The sequence below is a fragment of the Cebus imitator genome, unplaced genomic scaffold (genome assembly GCF_001604975.1).
Source record: "Cebus imitator isolate Cc_AM_T3 unplaced genomic scaffold, Cebus_imitator-1.0 Scaffold237, whole genome shotgun sequence".
NCBI classification, from domain to species: domain Eukaryota; kingdom Metazoa; phylum Chordata; class Mammalia; order Primates; family Cebidae; genus Cebus; species Cebus imitator.
The window spans coordinates 1,505,945-1,526,465 of record NW_016107552.1 but is presented as its reverse complement, the minus strand read 5'-3'; the positions used below and the strand labels follow the sequence as shown (position 1 = coordinate 1,526,465).

Sequence of the window (20,521 nt, the reverse complement as noted above, 5' to 3'; positions counted from 1 at the left end):
GTTTTGTCTGGGAAGAGCACAGAGCCACTGAAGGATTTTCAGCAATGCAGGGATGGAGGTGGGTTTTGAAGGTCACTTTGGGACTGGAGCATGAGGCAGCAATACAGCAGAATGTCACCAAGTGGGGTCCAAGCTGATTCCATGGGCTTATTAGTGAAGGGCTCTAATCCTGCCAGGGGCTGGTGCCACAGAGTTGTGTCACATGTGGCAAAGGACATGCTCCCTGAGCCAAGCTCTGGGCCCTGCAAGTTCAGTGCTTAGGGTCAATCACTCATCCCACAGATGTTTACTGAGCACCTATTATGTGCCAGGCAGTGGGCTAGAACTCGAGGTGGACATAGCCATAAACAAAGAGGCAAACAAATCTATTCCATCATGGGGCTTGCAGCTCCCTTGACTGCTGGCCCGTTCTGTCTCAGGCTATACTTGGCACACGGTGCAAGGAGAGGGTTACCAGACCACCAGGTCTCCTGTCATCATCCTGGCCTTGAATATCAGGACCCAAAGGGACCTTTATTTTTATTTTATAATTTATTTTTTTTGAGACAGAGTCTTGCTCTGTCTCCCAGGCGGGAGCACAGAGGCATCAGCTTAGCTCATGGCAACTTCTGCCTCCCGGGTTCAAGCCATTCTCCTGCCTCAGCCTCCTGAGTAGCTGGGTCTACAGGCAGGCAAGCACCACCATGTCCAGGTAATTTTTGTGTTTTTATAGAGACAGGGTTTCACCATGTCTGCCAGGCCGGTCTTGAACTTTTGACCTCAGGTGATGTGCCTGCTTTGGCCTCCCAGAGTATTGGAATTGCAGGTATGAACCACCGTGCACGGCCAGAAGGGACCTTTAAACCCCTAGAGTGCACACAGGTCTTTGCAGCTGGGAGAACTGAAGCCCAGAGAGGCCAAGTAGCTTGCTCTAGGGCACACAGCATTAGAAGCAGGATGGGAAACAGCTCTTTCCACCATCTGGTCTTTTAATATAGTTTTGTTTGTTTTCACTAATAGTTATTGAGTGTCTACTGCGTGTGAGACCTTGGAGACACAGATATGGATGAGTTGCAAGGAGTCCCTGTGCCCTTGAAGCCTCGCCATCTAATCTAATGTTGTCCAATTTAACTTTCTGGGTGATAGAATCATTCCATGTGGTACCAACAAACCACTTGTGACTTCTGTGATTGAAATGTGCCTGGTAACTGATAATGCAACTGAGGCACATTATCTCATTTAAATTAACTTTATCTCATTTATATTAATTTCAACTTAAGCATCCACATTTGGCCAGTGGCAGCTGTGTGTTGGATATTGTAAGTCTAATCTATGGTCACATGACCACACACACACACACACACACACTGATATGGTTTGGCTCTATCCCCACTCAAATCTCATCTTGGATTGTAGTTCCCATAATCCCCATGTGTCGTGGGAGAGAGCTGGTGGAAGGTGATTTAATCATGGGGGCATTCACCCTCATGCTGTTCTCATGATAGTGAGTGAGTTCTCATTAGATCTGATGGTTTTATAAGGGGCTTTTCCCTCTTTGGCTTGGCACTTCTCTGTCCTGCCCCTCCTTAAAGAAGGACATGTTTATTTCCTCCTCCACCATGATTGTAAGTTTCCTGAGGCCTTCCCAGCCCTGCAGAACTGAGAGTCAATTAAATCTCTTTATAAACTACCCAGTCTTGGGTAAGTCTTTATTAGCAGGATGAGAACAGACTAATACACACACAGTCATGAACTGTGAGAGATCAGAGCCACTACACTGTGGGTCCTCAAGATCACTGACAGGTTCCATGAATGATTTCAAATCCTTTGCTAGAAGGACCCCAAGAACTCAGAAGACCTGTTATCCTCATGATTATGGTTTATTACAACAGAAGGATTCAGATTAAAAACTGCAAAATAAAAGGTACATAGGGCAGGGTCCAGAATAGGCTTCCAGTTGTCCTCTCCCAGTGGAATCCTACAAACATGCCTAATTCTCCCACCAATGTTGTGTGACAACATGTATAGAGTGTTGCTACCTGTGGAAACTCACCTGAGCCTTGGTGTTCAGGGTTTTAATTGGAAGTCGGTCACATAGCTGTGGAGTTACCACATGACTGACCTTACTTAGTCACCAGCCCCTGCAGAAGTCAATGTGATTAAAGTCTCCCACCATAATTACATGGTTACCTAGACTGTCTGGCCTGGTTTAGCCCAAGTACCCAGCTATAAAAAGACTGAGTTAGGGAGAATACTGCAAGAGCTTAGGGTTAATCTCCCAGGAGTCAATCAGGTTCTTTCTTTGGAGCACGCATGGGTTTGAACATCCTAAGTCTGCTCAGTTAGCCCTTTAATGCACACTAGAAATCTGTTAGGGAGAATAACAGGGGCCTCGAAGCTTGGAGATGTAGAGAAGGTATTGCTTGTTGCTGACCATTTCGTCTGAGTAAGTTATCACCCTTCTCAGTGGCATGCTTCTACCGTTAGACTTACTGTAATGTCTCATTTTTCTGTTTATCTGTTTGTTTACTTGTTTTTATCTGTCTTGTTTGCTAAACCAAGAGCTCCGGAAGGGTAATTAATTTGTGTGTCTGTTAAGCTTCCTTAGCTTCCCCAGGCCTTAGCATACTTAGCACACTGCTTTGCAGGCCCAAGACTAGGGAATGAACCAAGTGAGGCACTGTTCCGGGGTGCAAAATTTAAGGGGCAACAGAAGCACTGATAAAATAATCATTAATTGGCCGGGTGTGGTGGCACTTTGGGAGGCTGAGGTGGGCGAATCACGAGGTTAAGAGATCGAGAACATCCTGGCCAACATGGTGAAACTCCATCTCTACTAAAAATACAAAAATTAGCCGGGCGTAGTGGCACGTGCCTTTGGTCCCAGCTACTCAGGAGGCTGAGGCAGAAGAATCGCTTGAACCTAGGAGGCGGAGGTTGCAGTGAGCCAAGATCGCATCACTGCACTCCAGCCTGGCGACAGAGCAAGACTCCGTCTCAAAAAAAAAAAAAAAAAAAAAAAAAAAAAAAAAAATCAAAAAAAAAAAAAAAAAAAAAATCAATAATCAAGATAAATGATGTTTTGATGTAATATTTTCAGAAATCAAAATTAATGCACAAAATTCAGAAATATCAAAATGTTAAATAAAGAGGGCATATTAGTTTGTTCTCGCATTGCTATAAAGAACTACCTGAGACTGGGCAATTTATAAAGAAAAGAGGTTTAATTGACTCACAGTTCTGCAGGCTTTACAGGAGGCATGGCTGGGGGGCCTCAGGAAACTTACAGTCATGTCAGAAGGCGAAAGGGAAGCAAGCATGACCAGAGAAGGAGGAAGAGAGTGAAGGGGGAGGTACCACACACTGTTAAACAAACAGATCTCGTGAGAACTCACTATCATGAGAACAGCAAAGGGGAAATCTGCTCCCATGATCCAATTGCCTCCCACCAGGCCCCTCTTCCAACATTGTGGATTTCAGTTCCAGATGAGAGTTGGATGGGGACACAAATCCAAACCGTATTGGATGGAATCAACTTATTGATGATTTTCCCCTTGGCCTTGGGGTCCAGTATGGCTTGGTGCAGTTACTGATCCCGTCTTTATGTGAAAATTTGAGATTTTGTTCATTTTGGGTTTTTTGAATTAATTGTGATTTTAAAAAATAGTGCATTAAATATTATTTATTTTGAGCACTGAATTTTTTGGTACCCTCCCCTTGAATTTTGCACTTAATGGAAGTGCCTCATCTGCCTTGCCCTCCTCCTTACTCTGCTGCTTGCTACACAGAAGGCCCTCAAAATATTTATTGGATAAAGAAGCACTTGCCTATGAGGTGGATGTTGGATTCTCTGTTTTTTCAATGGCAGAAACTCAGGGAAGGCTCAGGGAGGTAAAGCAAGTTGCCTAAGACACAGGAGAGGGGTTGAGATTCATTCTCAGATTGTCTTTCTGCAAAGCCTGGGCATTTATCCACCTTGCTCAGCTGCTTCCCCTTTTCCCTGCCTCTGTGCATCCTAACCTGGAGTGGACCCTCCTAGGGGTCCCTTGCAGGGTGAAGTCTCGGGGCAAAGGAGGCTAGGTGGGGAGCGAGGAGGAAAAAGTTGGGAATTGGAGAGGGTGTAACATTCTTCCAGGCATTGTGATGGAGAAACATGATTGGCACATTCCGGGCGAGACAAAACCCCCGCCTTTGTCACTCACTGTAAATTGCCCCCCAATCACTGGGCTGACAGAGATGGATTTCCAGTCCTGGTAGCACAATTAAGCTTTCTCGGGCGTCTCATGGGGGAAGGAGGTAGTTGGTTTACTTGCGAATGCTTGGGGGTAATTTTCTAATGTTCCTTCCACCATTACGAAGGCTCTGCTCCAATCTCTTATCATATGTAATTCCTAATGATTTCTCTGTTATGTCCTGTTTTATTAAAGCGTCATTGAACTATACCCTATTGATTTAGATTTCACAGACAATTGAAATTTAAATTGACTCCAAATTGAATGTCTCCATGTAATCTCTGTTCTGCAATAAAGATAGATAAAATGCTTCTATTTTTGATAACAAGCTATACTGGAGGCACATTTTAATTTTGGGAGGGAAGAAAAAAATGTTGACAGAATCTTGACTTTCTTTGAAAAGTGGCTGATGGTTCAAGGTCCAGGAGGTTGTTTTTTGTTTTTCTCTGGGGCATGGTGCTGGAGCTATAGAATTCTGGATTGTCTGGGCTGGCTCACAGGTGGGAGTGGAAGGTGATAGAGTCTGACCTATTAACTAATTAATTAGATGATCCATCCGCAAATCCATCCATTTCTCCGGTGAGCACAGCATGCTTGGAGTACCAGGTTCAAGGTGGGAGGAAAGACTGAGCCATAGCTCTCATCATGTGCGTGACTCCAAGCTCACATCATTTGAGGGTTGGGTCTGGGGAGCCACCATGTAAAAAAGAAGGGAGAGACATCGTTGCAACCAACCAAAGGATGCTGTCTTTCCACATCTGTCCCCACCCAAGCCGGAATCTTCATAGCAATGTTCTTTCTTTTTTCTAATGGTGAAGGTCAGCAGTTAGGGCTTGCGAAGGAATCTGTCTACCCCACCCCGTCCAGTCCTGTCCCATCCCGTCCCGTCCCGTTTCTCCATTCCACTCCATCCCATCCCATCCCATCCCCTCCCCTCCCCTCCCACTCCACTCCACTCCATCCCACTCCATCCCCTCCCACTCCATCCCATCCCATCCCATCCCGTCCCATCCCATGTTTCTCCATTCCACTCCATCCCATCCTGTCCCACCCCTACTGTCATCTTCACTGCCCTTCTCTTCCTTTCTTTACTCTTCCTTTCCCTCACATTCGCCCCATCCCATTCCAGATCTTTCCATCGTTTCCCATTCCTTCTCTTTCCACTCCATCCCTTCCCTTCCCACCTCAACCCTTGCCATCCCACCCCATCTCATTTCATCCTATCCCATGCCTTCTCACCCACCCCACCATCCCATCTCCTGTATTCTGTCCATCCTGCGCTATCCCATTCCACCCCACCCCACCCCACTCCATCCCCTTCTGCTTCACTCTAGTCCATTCCATTCCAGTTCACTCCACTTTATTCCATCATTCCCATTCCATCTTATCCCAGTGTATTATGCTTTCTGTACTATTTCATTCCACTTGAATTCACTCCATTGCAGTTTATTCCATACAGTCCATCCTTCCCACTTCATCCCTTCCATTCTACCACAATCAAGGTCATACCTACTCATCCCATTCATATCTTTCATGCTTAGAAGTATTTACTGTGTGCTTCCAAGATGCCAAGCCCTGAATTTTTCAAGATGAAAAATAGGCTCTGATTTTGGAGACAGAGAACATGTTGCTTGACAAAGTATCTGTTCCCACCTCTCTGCTGCGTCCTTCAGCTTGGTCTGTCGCTGAACCCAGGAGCAGGAGGATCTGATGATTGTCCACTCATTGATGAGCAGAACTTTGCTTCCCATTGGGATATAATTTTGGGGATGTATTGCAGGGAGTCTCAGCAGAAGACTGAGTGGGAAATCCTCTCCTAAACCTTATCCCTCCTTCTTGAGGACTATGCAGGCCAGTTTCTCTCACTTGTGTTCTCATTGTCCTGGGAGGTGGGGGCTTTCCATACCCTAGAGTCTCAGGAGGGACCCAGATGGTCTGCTGAGCTGTGTGTGAGTCCCTCCCCTAATGGCCTTTGCTTCTGGTTTGGCTTTCTTCTCCCCACAGGCTGCCTTTTCCCTCCATCCCACTTTTCCTGTAGCACATTCTCTGCCCGGAAGCTCTTTGGCCATGCTCGGGTGGGACTCCCTCCCACGTACATCCGATCCAGGCTCGAGTGTGCCCTGCCTCATTAAAGGCTGGGTATTTACATGAGCTGCTGCTGCGTTTCCAGCAGGCCCCTGTGCTTCGACCCCAAACCCATCCGGAAGACCCCCTAAGGTACAGCAGGCTCTCTGCCCTCTCTTGGCTGCCCCCTCTTCCCCAGGTCGTCTCCTGCTTGCCCTTGAGTCCCCTGGGCTTGGGGAGGCGGAAGCACCTGGCATGTAATTGCTGCTTAATAAACAAATCAATCCTCATTAGGGGTTGATTGATCATTAGCCTCATTATCCTGCCAGCAGAGGGCTGGGCAAGGTTTTAGAATGCCGATGCAGAGGAGACCAGTGTGGGTGTGGACTTGAATCCCCATTTTGTGGACAGGACAACATCCAGAGTGTTCAGAAAGAAGGTGACCTCGACCAGAACTCCTCAGCCTTGGCTGCACATGTGAACCAGTGAGGGAGCCCTAAAAACGCTGATGCCCAGGCTTCACCCAGACCTATAGGTGCACAACCTCTAAGGGAGGGGCCCAGCCATCACGCTTCGAAAAAGCTCCTCAGGTAATTTTAATGTGCAGCCAGAAAGGCTGGAGAGTTCATTTTTAATCTCTTGAGTGAAGGAAAATGTAAAGTTTGGCCATTGGAGTTTGGCACTACATGGATACTTAATACATTGCAAGTTCCCTGCCATCTTAAATCTTCCTCCTCCTCCTCCTCTTCTTCTTCTTCCTTCTTTCTTTTTTCTTCTTCTTGAGACAGGGTCTTGCTGTGTTGCCCAGTCTGGTCTCAAACCATCCCCCTGCCTGTCTTCATTTTGGTATTCCATCAGCTAAGGCAGGCAACAATCTCATCACCAGCCTCTGTGTCGCACTGATATGCACGGTATCTCCTGTTGCCTTTAAAACTCTCCGTGATTGCTGCATTCATGGATGGCTTGTATGCATCTCTGCTTAATGTCTTGCTTTAAACTGAGTTTTAACCCACTTCTTATTCTTCCTTAGTCCATTTCTAACCTCTAATCTTATGGAAGTGTGGGTTTGACATGTTAACTCGTATTTTTCTCTAACACACAAAAACATAAATATATATGCTAAAAAATTCAAAACAGGTTCACGTCTGTATTACCCAAAATCACTTTGCCAACTACGAGTTAATGCTTATACTAAACTTTGGGAAGGACTATTTTATAGTTTCCAGTTTTTTTTCACAAATTAAATAATAAATGTGAAGTTTAAAAAATTGCACAGCTCATTTATGCATGAGATATTGTCATTCCTTCATTACCTATTTCTGACAAACTTTGAAGTATCAAAAGTAGCAGTGTGTTTCCAGGGAATCTCTTGATAGAGCCCCTGAAGGGTCTATTTTTGTGTGACTTTTGTTGAGAGGATTCAAGACCAGTTTTACCCCCCAAAACTCCATTTAGGGAAAACCAGATTTCTTATTAAAAATATTAATATTCTTAGATCCATTCAATGCATTTGAAGGAATTTATAAGAAGAAAAAGAAATAATTCAGAAGAGAGATAATACTTTACATACAGAATGTCCATGGCAGGGTTACATTCAAATTGGAGAAATATTAAACTGCCCAAAAGCCCAATAACATTAGAATGGCTAGTTTAAACACACATTTTCAGTTTAATGAAAGCTGTATTTTATAAGGTCAGAAACCCTCGAAGATTGTAATCCTTGAAGAATTTTAATTTTTACATCTTAACCATTTAGAACAGTGCTTGACACGAATCCTCAAAAACACTGGTAGAGGTGAGATAATTCATTGCAATGGTAGTTACCAAGTTTATAATAACATAGAAAACCACTTTATGTGAAAAAAAAAACAGTGTGAAATATAAAAGCTAAAAATTTGTCACATCTCTTTTAAAATGTGAACTGGCTTTGTATGTGCAAAAATGAGGTGGATTAGTGAAACTTACTGTGTATCCAGGCTACACAAGATTCTGTAGCTGCTAATGTGATGTTTGCAAGTAATATTTGTGGCACAAGAAAATGTTTTTGATATGGTGTTAGGTAAAAAGTGGGCTGTAAAGATTCACGTGTAGTGTAGATAATTCCAATTTGTCTGTTATGTATAAATTACGTATATATTATATACGTAATTACAGTTATACCTAATAATTTATTAAATGTTATATTTATATATTATAATAAAATGTCAAAATAATATACATATGTGTTTATTTCTATTAGTTATAAATTATTTCTATATATTTATATTACAAAAATTTATGTATTTATATATAAATATATGAATAAAATATGTATATGTAAATATTTTAATATATTCATATTTAATATTGAATATGTACTTACTGTATATTTTATATACATATCTGTATAATATATGTGTATGTGTATATATGTAAGACACACACACAAGACTGGAACCACCCCAAAATATTAGCAGTTGTAGGTAGTGAGACTAGGTTTTCTTCTTCCCTCCACATTTCACCTTTTTCTGTTTCCAATTTCTTTCACATGATGAGCATGTGCTGCTTTTATCCAGACAAAAGAAGCAGCACGAGGTATGTTTGAGACCCTGGCGGTGAGGGAGCCAGGGAGAGGCGGTGGCCTGGAGGGACGCTGAAGGAGGAAGGGCTGAGATCACATCTCATCAGCTGGTGCCAGATTGATTGTGCCCAAGTCCACCAGCCTTTCTCCACAGGAAGTCATGGCAGGGCTGGCGGGGAGGAATGTGCATTCTCTGGACCAGGGCATGTTGCCTTGCGGGGACAGCTTCTGCTGGGACAGCAGCCCAGGGGCCCCGCTGAACTCTCCGGGAGGAATGCCTCCTCTCCCTAATTTGCCGGGTCCCTCCAGTCGCTAAGAATGATCGGCAGTAATTAAAACTAAGCTAATAACCTCCTCACTCTTGACATTTCTATGGGGCTTTTGTTCACCATTATCTACATATAGATTAAAAATTGTAATTGGACTGACGATCGGGTTAGAAAAATCAACCATCCTCCAACTTGTCGTTTGCCAGGGACTGACACTTTGAAATTTTATTTAATCTGAGAAAATTGAGTTGAACTCTGGCACCCTGGGAGGGGAGGAAAAAAAAAAAAAAACCCAGCATTTATCCTTAAGGACCAATACTAGCTAAGAAAATGTTTATGCTCCTGGCAGGCAAGACTGTGGTCCAGATATACACTGGTGCCAATGGGGTGCTGGTAACTGCCGTAGGGTACAGCAGTCTTGAGGTATGGGGGAGACGCATCCACAGAGACAGCCACCGAAGGGAAAGAGATGAGCCCCCATATAAAGAAGGTTTAGGGAGAGCAGGGCCACCTCCCAGAGACGATTCCTATGTCATTTCATAAGGACTTGGGTTGTTTAAGCCCACCGAGTCCCCGTGCACTGACAGAGTGATGTTACTGGTTTATAATTCTGTGGTTCCAGTCCTCTGCAAAGCTGTGACGAAAGGGCTCCATCTTATGTTTTTCTGGTTTCCATAGGCCTTATGTTTATTTTATGTAGTTTTCTTTTTGAGACTAGGGTCTTGCTGTTGAGACCATTGCCCAGGCTGGACTTGAACTCCTGGACTCAAGCAGTCTTCCTTCTTCAGCCTCCCAAGTAGCTGGGGCTTCAGGCTCTTGCCACCACACCCAGCTTTGCTTTCCATAGTTCTTTGCAAGACTGAAGCACTTTTGCCCCCACTTTCCTGGGTCTATGCAGCAGTGTTTCTTTATTTCCAGGAGTCGGTGCTCCTGGGAGTCTGGTGTAAGGATCCCAAAAGTCAGTGATGAAGATATTGACTTCAAAAGATGGAGGATTGTCAGACTTGCCCAGCTGCTTCTGCTATAGAGTCATTCATTTGTCTAAATCAAAGCTCTTAAACTGATATTAATTCGTAGCCCGAGTCCCCAAGGTGACGGGCCAGATGAATACACAATGTGGCCGTGTCATACCCCTGCTTAATGTACTTAAGTAGGAATGAGTCCAGCCTCCCAATGATGGCTTCAAAGGCGATTCCAGGTTTGCCTCGTGTATCTCGTGCCCTCCAAACTTAGCCTCTGAATCTTCACACGGACTCTCCCACAGCAAATGCTCCCTCTCCCTTTCTTCCCCTATTCTCCCTCTCTCCCCACCCCCAACTACACGCAGTGCTCTTTCTACTTAGTGTTCGTCCCACCTAGAATTACCCACTCTCCACTCTAGTTCTGCCTCCCCGTGACAACTGGCCTGCTGTCATCCACCTACTTTCTATTACTCTATCAGTTTTCGTCTCGGATTCACCCTCTCTGCGGAGTGTTTGTCGTTTTCCCAAGTCTTGTTTTCTGCCTTCCCAGCTCCCCATGATGGCTCTGTGACAGCTCTGGGGACTCTGCCCACTACCCAACCCGCATCTCCTTGAAGGCAAGAATGCTTTCTTGTTCACTGTTGTACCTCCCAGCCCATGATGCAATATTGAAGGAATGAAAGAATGATGGAATTTGTGTGCCGAAGACCCGAAAGTTATGACTTTTTAAAAACTGTTGGAATAATAAGTCCTCATGTATTTACTCACCTCAGGACGATTTGTTGACCGTCTACTTTGTGCCATGTGCCCTGCTGAACCCTGGTGGGCAAGAGACATAAAAACAAGTGGGCATCGTTTCTGTGGTGTATGGGGGGAAAACAGACCAGAAGATTGATTGGGATGAAAGAGTAGGGGGAAGAACATTCTAGGAGAAGAAACACTTGTGAAAAGACTTTGAGGGGCTGGGGGTGGTGGCTCACGCCTGTAATCCCAGCACTTTGAGAGGCTGAGGCGGGGGTGGATCATTTGAGGTCTGGAGTTTGAGACCCGCCTGGTCAACATGGTGAAGCCCTGTCTCTACTAAAAACACAAACATTAGCCAGGCGTTGTGGCAGTCGCTTGTAATCCCAGCTACTTGGGAGACTGAGGCACGAGAATCACTTGAACCCCGGAGGCGGAGATTGCAGTGAGCTGAGATCGGATTGTGCCACTGCACTCCAGCCTGGGTGACAGAGTGAGACCCCCTCTGCAAAAAAAAAAAAAAAAAAAAAAAAAAAAAAGAGAAGGAAAAAAAGACCTTGAGGAAGGAAGGAGAGAGACACAATCTTGAAAGAGAAAGGTGCATTGAGAGATGATAAGAGGGTACAGACTGAGCTCAGAGGTGTGCGCAGCACCGGAGCAGGAAGGTCTTTTCTGGTTTCCAGCGTGGAGCAGCAGGATTAGCCATGCACTGTGAAAAGACTGTTAAACGCGTAGGTCTGTGTGTAAGCTGCAGGCAGCCGTGTCTCTTTGTTCTGAGACTAATCATTCTCATCCTTCCCGCTGTCACTTTAATCTTTCCAACACACATTCACCTCCTGGCGTGGACTGTTGGCTTTCATCTGCCCAGAGAGCGTTCCCGTTGCCCTTCTCCTGGAAATAGACCCTGCCCACCCTGGCTGCAGAAAGTGGTGAGCTGCATGGCCCAGGGCTGACCAATCACAGCATCCAATCCCTCTGGTGACAGTGATTGGTCTGAGAGGCAAGCACATGACCCCAGCAGAGCCAATGAGAGCCCCATCCGTGAGATGGGTATGTGAACCTGGCACACAAGCTCTTTTTCCACTGAGGTTTGTAGGAAGGGTACCAGACACTTTAGAGAAGGTATGTCTGGAGTAGGAGAGAGTTAAGGCCACTGTGATGGGTTGAGGGAAGAACAGAGAAAGGGAGAAACATGAAAACGTTCCCTTTGAATGTTTGAACTATTCTATATCCAAATGAATGTTGAGAACCAATGAATCTCTCCTTTCCCCACTAAGCGTACATGGGTGTCTGTCACTTCCATTGAGATGCGTCACAATTCACTCAGCCCGTACCTGATTCCCAGCCTCTCCAGATGCAGTCAGAGAAAGCATCTTGTCTTCATTTTATGGGGGAGGAAACTGAGGCCAAAGGAAACTGCCTGAGTTTATGCCTAACGTTGGTGGTAGAACTGGAATCAATTGACCCATCACCCGTTCTATCAATCAGTCAAATCACAATAACGAATTTAATGCTACGGAACTAGAAGAGGAAAGGCCATCTGAACAGTGGGATAAATTCCTGGGAGGTTCTTCCTACCCCAGAGGCTCCTTCTGAGAGCATCCCTCCTGTCCAGATGCAGCAGGACTTTGCCTTTCTTCTCTTTCAAAGACCTCTCTTTTTTCCCCTCCATAGTGCTTTAGTTACAGTTGGCAGCTACATCTCCTTTTGGGTGTGGGTTGGTTTGTTCCCCAGTGCAACTGTGAGCACCAGGAGTGCAGGGAAGTGTCTGTTTCTGATCATGATATTTCCTGGGCTTGACTTCATGTACAGTCAAGAGAAGAAACTCTGAGTATTTGCTGAGAGCACCAGGGAATAGTTGTAGCTTAATCTTCATTTTGGAGAAGAGGGAGTGTTGGTATCCAGAGCTGTAGCAGCATTATTCACAACAGCAAAAAGGTGACGGACACTCAATTGTCCATCTATAAATAAATGGATAAACAAATTGTGGCATATTCATACAGTAGAATATTACTCAGACATAAAAAGGAATGAAATTCTGATGCGCACTGCAGCATAAACAAACCTTGATGGCATGATGCTATGTGAAATCAGCCAGTTACAAAAGGACAAATACCGAACAACTCCATTCATAGGATGTGCCCAGAGCAGTCAAGTTCATAGAGGCAGACAGTAGAATAGTGGTTGCCAGGGCTGGGAGAAGGAAGAAACGGGTGGTTCGTGTTTGATGTGTACAGAGGTTCTTGTTTGGCAAGTTGAAAAAATTCTGGAGATGGATGTTGGTGATGGTGGCAAAATCATGAACTTAATGCTCCTGATCTGTGTACTCAAAGATGGTTGAAACAATACATTTTATGTTTGGTATATTTTACCACAATAAATAATGACTGAAAAAGTCTCTAGGCTTCTCAGATCCTTTCCAGGGAATTGAATGAGTGCTTGTTTCTTTATTTGGACAGAACAGAGATGACACAATAATAGAGTGAGGATGATGATGATCATGGTGATGATGGTGGTAACAGTAATAGGTGCAATAAATTGTGCTCCTGGAATCACCCAGGTTTGATTTAAAGTGTTTCTTATGCATGATCACTGTAAGTCCACCTTCGAGGAGGAGATGGTTACCTCTGTCTTAAGAATGGGGAAACTGAGTCTCAGAGAGGTTAAGTGACTTGCCCAAAGCCACACAGCTTAAACCCAAGGCTAGTTGACTTTGAAGCCTATAATCCTAAGCACTCCCCCTCCCCACCACTCTACATCTTTATCTTATTTAGAAGGAATAACAGCCATGAGACCCTTTCACTGACAATTCCTTGCTCATTTCCCTCCCAGGGTCACCTTCCAGCTGCAAAGCCACAAAAATCCAACTCCCTTTGTCTCTCCTGGCTCTCACAGAGCCAGTGCTAAGACTGAGTTGTCAACCAGGAGATAGAAAGAGAGAAAAAGCAATTTCTTCCATTTCTTGGCTCAATCCTATGCAGTCAATACTGTTAACAGTAAATCAAATATCAGGACTGCATTGACCCAGGAAAAGGCCAAGGAGAAAAAAATTCAGAGCAGAATCCAAAAAAGTAGAAAATAAAGTTCAGCCTTAGGCATAAATCATACTTGGAGGCTGGAGCCTGCAGGGCCAGCCGCATAGCACGGGCCTGAGCTGCCCCCACAAGCTGGGCCCCAAAGACCCCTGCTTTTAGCTTTTAAATTTCTAGGGCCCCTGTTTCTGGTAGATCCAGCAGACAGGAAATCACTCAGGAATGGGTTGGGGATATCTGACTTGAGGTTCCTCTGATTTGGGACCTTGCTCCTCGACCCTGGGCTGAGCTGGGAAGGGGGATCTGCGGAAAATGACTTTGGAAAAAAGTCCCCTTCAGCTGCCCCACACAACCCCGCATTCCTCCTGGAATGCTGATTTTCTTTTTCTTTCTCTTTTTCTTTTTTTTTTTTTTTTGAGAGAGTCTTGCTCTGTCACCCAGGCTGGAGTGCAGTGGCGAATCTCGGCCCACTGCAACCTCCGCCTCCCGGGTTCAAGCGATTCTCCTGCCTCAGCCTCCTGAGTAGCTGGGATTACAGGCGCACACCACCACGGCTGGCTAATTATTGTATTTTCGGTAGAGACGGGGTTTCACCATGTTGGTCAGGCTGGTCTCGAACTCCTGACCTCGTGATCCACCTGCCTCAGCCTCCCAAAGTGCTGGGATTACAGGCATGAGCCACCGTGCCTGACCACGGATCCTTTAAAGTATCACAGTACTGCATGCCAGCTCCAAAGAGAAAGAGGTCCACATCTAAAAAAGATTCAATCTTGTCTGAGCCATGTTGCTGCCTGAACTGTGGCCTCTGTAAATTAATGGAGTCATTCAACAAACATTGTTTAAGCACCCACTGTATGCCAGGTATTGTTCTAAGGCCTTGGAGATTCAGGTGAGAACAAAATAGGCACACATTCCTCATTTCACTGAAGCTACATTTTGGCGAGTGGAGGAAGTGGTAAGAAAAGGCTTGCATAGTATGTTGGAGAGTAATAGATGCTATGAGGAAACAAAGAAGGGAAAATGGGAGTGTGGAGTGTTGGTTGGGCATGGGGAGAATCCAGCTTCGTTAAGAAAAAGGGACATTTGACCAAAGACTTAAAAGCAGGTGAGGATGTGAGCCCTGGGGGCGTCTGGGAGAAGAGTATTTCAGGGACAGGGATCAGCAGGTGCAAAGGCTCTGAGGCAGGACATGCTGGGGGCCTTTTGAAAAAAGTGAGATATGGCTGGAGGAAGTGAAGGTGAGGTCCAAGTTGGAGAGGTGACCAAGGGACCAGATCCCGCAGGGCCCCTGGGTGGATGGAGGACTTTGACTTTCTTCTGGGTTAAGTGGGGATTGTTGGGACACTTGGAACTGGAAAGGGAAAGGGACCTAACCTATTGGGTTTTAGCAATCAATGTTTACTTGTTAGTTTGTTCAGCCATCTGCTCTGCTAGTTAAGATTATTTAAAAAAAAATAGATGGAATTGCATGGCAATTTGTACACTCTTGAGAACCAATCTCTCTGAGAATAACCTCTAATGCCCTGGTACATTCTTGGTCCATAATAAATGCTCAAACATATTACTTGACCATAGAAAAAGGTCTGAGTGGATGTCCAACAGTTAATGGTGTTTCCTTGGGAGGCTAGTTAGAATGCATGTGGCAAGTAAAGGTTAATTATCTCTTTTATTTCTTTTTGTATTCATCAGATTGTTTTTCCACTTTCTGTAGCTTTTTTTTTTTTTTAAGGCAAGTCGAATGGGTAGATGAAGACTAGGAGCTCTGTTTTGAGTTCTGTGACTTTGGGTCTCCCACTTGTGATTCTGAGGATTCATTTGCTCTTATTTTTCATGGGTTGAGACTCTAATAACTGCTTATTTGAAGTTTTTAAGGGGGAATAACAATGTAAATGGAATACCTTGTCCGGTGCCTGGCATATAGGAGATACCCAGTCAATGCTGATTTTAGTTTCCAAGGAGCCATGGTAAGGTTTTTAAGGAGAGAAGCGAAGGGAAAATATCTGGGTTTTAGAAAGAAGGCTCAAAGGGGTGTCCACGCTGGTTTCTAACTATTGATCTGAGCAAGTTTGCCTCCTTTCTCTCCCTGGGCAGCTAGGGGCAGCTGACCATTCCTTCTCCCCCTGCTTTCCCTACCCCAGCCTAGTCTTCTCCATCTTTCCTGGGGAGAGCCAACCACTTGCCTGGCAGGCCTCCCAGCAATCAAAGGACCTCTTTGAGGGAAGAAGCCACATTACCCATAAAAAATCAATAGAATCTTTTTCCAGGCAAATTTCAGAGACTTGTAAGAAGGAGCAGCCTGGAAACTTGTCTCCCAGTCAGCGTAGGAATCTCTTGCATAGCATTTGGCTATGGGGCCCTCAAAGTGGACACCTGTTCCTATCTCCTTTTTAGCAACTGCTCCTCTTTCTGATAACAGTGTGCTATTTTCCTTGAGCCATCTCTGGCCATGCCAAGCCCAACAACATGGGTAGAGTTGACTCCTCCTCCATCACTGGAGGTAAGCATGGCCGGGGAACTAGGTCTGAGCCAATCAGAGTACTGCTTGGCCCAGACCTGGTACTGAGCCAAGGTTTTGAGCCAATCACTATGGTCTGCCCTCAGACTACAGTGATTGGTTCAGAGATGAGACTCAAGGCCCGATATAGCCAATGAGGGCCAGCTGCAGGATTTTGGTTCACTCTGATGATGTAACAGTCAGAGTGGTCTGGGATACGCTGCAGTATAACTAATAGTTCCTAAATTCACAGTTACAGTGGCTCAGGTTTTTATATATTAATTTATTAATTTTTATTTTTATTTCAACAGGTTTTTGGGGAGCAGGTGGTGTTTGGTTACGTAAGTTCTTTAGTGGTGATTTCTGAGATTTTGGTGTACTCATCACCCCAGCAGTGTACACTGTACCCAATGTGTGATCTTTTATCCCTCACTCCCTCCCACCCTTTCCCCTGGGTCTCCAAAGTTCATTCAGTCATTTTGATGCCTGTGCGTCCTCATAGCTAAGCTACCACTTATGAATGAGAACATACGATGTTTGTTTTTCCATTCCTGAGTTACTTCACTTACAACAGTGGTCTCCAATTCCATCCAGGTTGCTGTAAGTGTCTTAATGTCATTCCTCTTTATGGCTGAGTAGTATTCTACGGTATATATACATCTATGTATCACATTTTTTTAAATCCACTCGTTGATTGATGATCATTTGGGCTGGTTCTACATTTTTGCAATTGTGAATTGTGCTGCTATAAACATGCGTGTGCAAGTATCTTTTTTGTATAATGACTATTTTTCCTCTGGTAGATACCCAGTAGTAGGATTGCTGGATCAAATAGTAGCTGTACTTTTAGTTCTTTAAGGAATCTAGTGGCTCTGTTTTTTTTTTTCTTGTTGTTGTTTGTTTGTTTTTGAGGCGATGTCTCATTCTCTGGCCCAAGCTGGGGTGCACTGCAACCTCTGCCTCCATTCAAGCGATTCTCCTGCCTCTGCAGGACTAACTGGGATTACCGGAGCCCACCAACACACCTGGCTAATTTTTTACATTTTTAGTAGAGATGGGGTTTCACCACGTTGGTCAGGCTGGTCTCAAACTCCTGACCTCGGGTGATCCTCCCACCTCAGCCTCCCAAAGTTCTGGGATTACAGGCAGGAGCCACCGTGCCCAGCCTAGCTTGGATTTTAATGGCACAGAGCAGCCAAGGTTGATTTCCTGCTTGTGCTCTGTGTACACGGCGTACGCCTCTGGCAAAACCAAAGGGCAAAATCCGAGTCTCCACCAGCCAAACTGGTGAAGACTCTGCTCCACATCCTCCTCACCCACGGACTCAGGCTGACGGAGACTCTGCCACCTGCAACATCATCAGTTGTCACGGCAGCGGGGAAGGGAACGTGCAATTAGATGAGTCTGATTTCACATCTCGACTTCGCTGTTGAAGGCAAGGGACATGCCTGGTACATAGTTAGTACTTAGCTCTGAGAGTATTGATTTTCCCCCATCCAGTGTCTTCAGCCCTATTCATTGTGTATTCAACCGGGATTTTCAAGGCTTGACTCAAACACCTGCCTCTCCAAGATTCCTTCTCAAACTCTTCTCATGGCCAGCACCTCTCCATCATCTTAGCACGGAGGGGAAGCACGAAGTAGGGGCTGTGCCCAGTGCCCTTTCAGTGTCTAGCAAAGGCTTAAGTACTCAGTAGGTGCTACGCTCAGTGTCAGTCAAGGAGCTTTGCAGTGTCAGGCACAATAGTGGATGCTATTCTCTATACCATCCACAGTGTCCATCCCAGGACCAAGCACATAGTGTGCTCTTTCTTTGCTGTTTCCTTTCCCTGAGTGTTTCTAGCAGTGTATCTCCAGGAAGTTATTCCCTGGGACACTTCCTCCTGGTCCTCACTCAGCCTCTCGTACCTTGGGAGCTGGAGGGTTGCAACCCAGAGCTGCCACCAGGGTGCAGTTGGCTGAAATAGGTGGGGTGGGGCAAGCGGGCCTTGAAGAGATGGTCCAGGGCTGTCCTTCCCTGTGGAGGTCATCTGGGGTCAGTGAGCAGCGACTTGGCTTATGCATTTCCTCCCAGGGCCCCAGACAAAGAGAGAGTCCTCGGCAATGCGGTTACCTTGACAACTCTTTGTGCTGGAGAGTGGGAGAGAGAGGAGGAGGGAGGCAGCTCTGGGAAGAAGGGTGGCTGCTGGGGGAGGAGGGAGGAGCAGGGAGGAGCTGGAGGAGAAATCCACCTTTAAAAGGGAAGGGAGGAATGACTCCGCTTCTGGGCAGAGGGAAGGAAAGTGTCTTCATGGTGTAGGATGGAGGCTGGTCTGGGTGGGACATCCTGTGGCTCCTTCTCACCCCATCTAGAAATTCTGCCAGCAGTCTTAAAATCCAGAGAACTGGGCTCGAGTCCCAGCCCTTCTTCTAACTTGCTGTGTGACCTTGTGCAAGTTACTTTCCCTCTCTGAATCTGAATTTCCTCTTGTATAACATGGGGATGATAATCCCCAAGGCGAGTATGAACATTAGCTGAGCATTTCAGTTAAAAGAATAGTGGTAACATAATAGCCTCTAGTGAGTGTTAACTTCCTGGGGGCCATTATTCATTTGGTCTTTTCTTACTGGTAACCTGGGCTTAGGCAAGTGACTCCCTCACTGTAGTCAGTCTCTTTACCCAAAAAGATTGTGGAACTTCTATGGAACTTACCAGGAGCTAAGTGGGTGCTGCTGGTAGCTATCGTTACTGATGTTCCTGCCAGACTCTTGACGTTGGCGGTGGGGGTGAGGGTGTCAACTTTACTGGAATTATTAATTCAGAATATTATGGGTCATGATTGTGCAGATGAGACCGATGCTCAGAGACAGGGGGGAGTCTGAGGTGTGCTTGAGGAAGAGACCTGGGAGAGGTGACCAGCGTGGGGGACACTATGTTGTCCATCCCTCTGCATTCTGTGCTCCAGGCCCCCCTAGAGCCCCAGGACTTATCCTGCCCACATCCTGTCATGCAAGCCCAAAAGTCGGCCTCTCTTCCTGGCTGCCCAGGGCTGCTGAGACATAGCAAGGTGGGCATCTGAGGCTTCCTGAGAGCAGGAATGGTGGACGTGTGGGACCCTTTTGCCGGGGTGAGGCCGGGTGCAGTCCCTTTCCTGCCTGAGGTGCCCACCCATCACTTGCTGAGGCCTGAGCCCTTCAGCCACCATCTGGGGAATGTGGTCACATCGGAGGTTCGTGCTCCCTGCCGTAAGGTGGCAGCCTGTTTATCAGTCTGGCCTAAGAGGTTCAGCTTTTCCAGATCCTGATCTGCCCCAGAAAACGAGCACATGGAGTCTCGACACTCACTGGGACCTTGCTTAGCTCCCCAGAACCCTTCTGTCTGTCTGTCCATCTCTCTCCTGCCTTGAGGAGCTGTCCTGTCCCTGGACAGATAGACTCTGAGGATCTGCCCGGAAAGACCCTTTGGGCTCTGACCCCAAATGGTTTCTGATTGCTGGAAGGGGTGTACCTCTCAACACCTAACTTACCTGGGGGCAGGGTCAAGCAGGAAGTGCTTCTGGTGGTCAGAGGGCTGGAGGAGTGAGGGGTGGAGGACTGCCTGGGGGAGGTGGCATACTTCTGGAACAGAGGAAGGACCACAGTGGGTGTCAGAGTCAGGTCATTTCAAGACACTGTTCGTTTAATCTCTGTGGTAACTTGATGAGGTGGACATTGATTATCTCCATTTTACAGATGAGCAAACTGGGACTCAGAGAGGTCAGGGACCAGATCCAGGTGGTCCAGAGGGCAAAGAGGCCAGGTTTGAAGCTGGGTCTGTTTGAGCCAAACCTGGGGCTTGTTTCACTGTGCACTGCTGCAACCCAAGATGTGTATATCCAAGCGGAAGATGTAGGCAGGTTAGAGAGCGTAACATTGGGGATTCGGGAGGAGTCTGGGTAAGGGGAGTGGGGGGCTTGAGAGGAGCCGTACTGGCTGGGAGGGGGCTGATGGGAGAATAGTTTGTATTAATGCTGTGGAAAATCTGATGATGCCACTCTACCTGCATAAAACCCTCAGTGGCTCCCTAGTACCCTTGCAAATGCCATAAATCCTCACCAAAGCCTTCAAGACTGCCTTGGCCCTGCTTCCCTCAGCAGCCTCATCTCTCCCTGTGCTGGTACATGCTCACTTCTCCCCTGAAGGTCCTCAGTCCCACTCTAGGACCTTTGCC

At 46.1% G+C, this 20,521-nt stretch overlaps 1 long non-coding RNA gene across 2 annotated transcripts in view; it reads left to right on the top strand.

Moving 5' to 3' along the window:
• The first annotated feature begins 711 nt into the window (after positions 1-711).
• LOC108282211 overlaps positions 712-20,521 on the top strand; it is a 130,788-nt gene continuing 110,978 nt past the window's right edge. The window contains exons 1-2 of one of the 2 annotated variants that reach the window (XR_005195376.1): positions 712-2,425; positions 2,542-2,553. This is a non-coding gene — a long non-coding RNA (uncharacterized LOC108282211). The remainder of the gene's footprint in view (positions 2,426-2,541; positions 2,554-20,521) is intronic. The other variant, XR_005195377.1, reaches the window with a different exon arrangement.